We start from the raw sequence: 1,695 nt of genomic DNA, 5'->3' as shown, positions 1-1,695 counted from the left end.
ACCTTCAGAAGATGTATTTCAAGTCGCCCATCGACTTCAATTCAAAAATGTATGTATACCAGAATTTTAATAATCAACAAAAAATCTGCCTCCAGAGCCAAAATCAAAATTTTCAACTTTAAACCTCAAGACTTATCAATCTGCCTCGAAACAGCAATTTTGAACCAATTTTCGAAAATCGACCTAGCGAAACTTGGACGCAAATCCAAATCACCTGCATACAAATCCGCATTTTGTGCAAAAGGCAATCTATATGTGAGGTGGCTTGATCCTCCCTGGAATAACAAAAGACATTCATCCTTTCGTCAAGATCTCAATTTCCAAGAACAATTACATGCACATATGACCAGCATCACCTTTAAAAAAATGCCCGGTACATTAATTTTCTGATTCCCGACAATCAGTTCGACTTTTCGTATTTTTCACCGTCAGACCTCTCGAATTTGAATCCGGCATGTTTAATGTTGAACGACATTAAACCAAAAAAAAATCATTTTATTTTTTCATTTAATTTTTTTTATATTGTAAATTTTTCATTTCATCAATTTCTTTAAAATTTTTGTTGCCTAGTGTAAATTCTATTTTTCGTATATTTACAATCGTCAACAGTTCATCAAATCATCCATTTCATTTAATGCTTGACGTTTGTTTTCATTCCTTATTAGAATAACTGTTACAAACAACAACAATAACAACACTCAACGTCATCTACAGCCAGCGTAGAGAGTGAGTGTTGCAATTGTTGTTGTTGCAAAAGATCATTTCTTCTTTGCTTTGCCCTTGACCAACATAAAGGGAAGCAAGAAGTTTTTAGTAGTCGTCAACTCGTTACACCGGTCGCGTCATTCAAATCAAACATTAAACAAACATAACGATCCATCGTGAAACAAATAGACATTTACATATAAAATAAAATAATTTGAAATTATACTAAAATAAAGTAAAATCTTTTGGTGAAATAAAACATACAAAATCAAACAAATTAATTTGTACATATATAGTGGAATTATAAATAAAGCTTATTAAACACAAAATTAAATAGACATAAAAGTGTTATAAATTTGATAAGGCAAAGAGTGGTAAAAATCGGACGGACATACATGACATTTTTAGAGGTCAAAGTCGACCTCAAATACACAGTGAAAAATTGGAAGGTCTATATCGACCTAAGAATTCACCCCCATCAAAACCCCATATAAATTTAGTGGGAATTTACGCCCCCACTAAACAATATATATATATATATATATATATATATATATATATATATATATATATATATATATATATATATATATATATATATATATATATATATATATATATATATATATATATATATATATATATATATATATATATATATATATATATATATATATATATATATATATATATATATATATATATATATATATATATATATATATATATATATATATATATATATATATATATATATATATATATATATATATATATATATATATATATATATATATATATATATATATATATGGGAGCTATATCTAAATCTGAACCGATTTCTTCCAAAATCAATAGGGTTCTATTCTGAGCCAAAACACATACTTGTACCAAATTTGAAGTCGATTGGGCTAAAACTGCGACCTAGACTTTCATTACAAAAATGTGTTCACGGACAGACGGACAGACGGACATGGCTATATCGACTCA

The sequence above is a fragment of the Haematobia irritans genome, chromosome 3 (genome assembly GCF_050003625.1).
Source record: "Haematobia irritans isolate KBUSLIRL chromosome 3, ASM5000362v1, whole genome shotgun sequence".
Taxonomy (NCBI): domain Eukaryota; kingdom Metazoa; phylum Arthropoda; class Insecta; order Diptera; family Muscidae; genus Haematobia; species Haematobia irritans.
The sequence above is the reverse complement of the archived record's forward strand: the minus strand, read 5'-3'. Positions refer to the sequence as shown.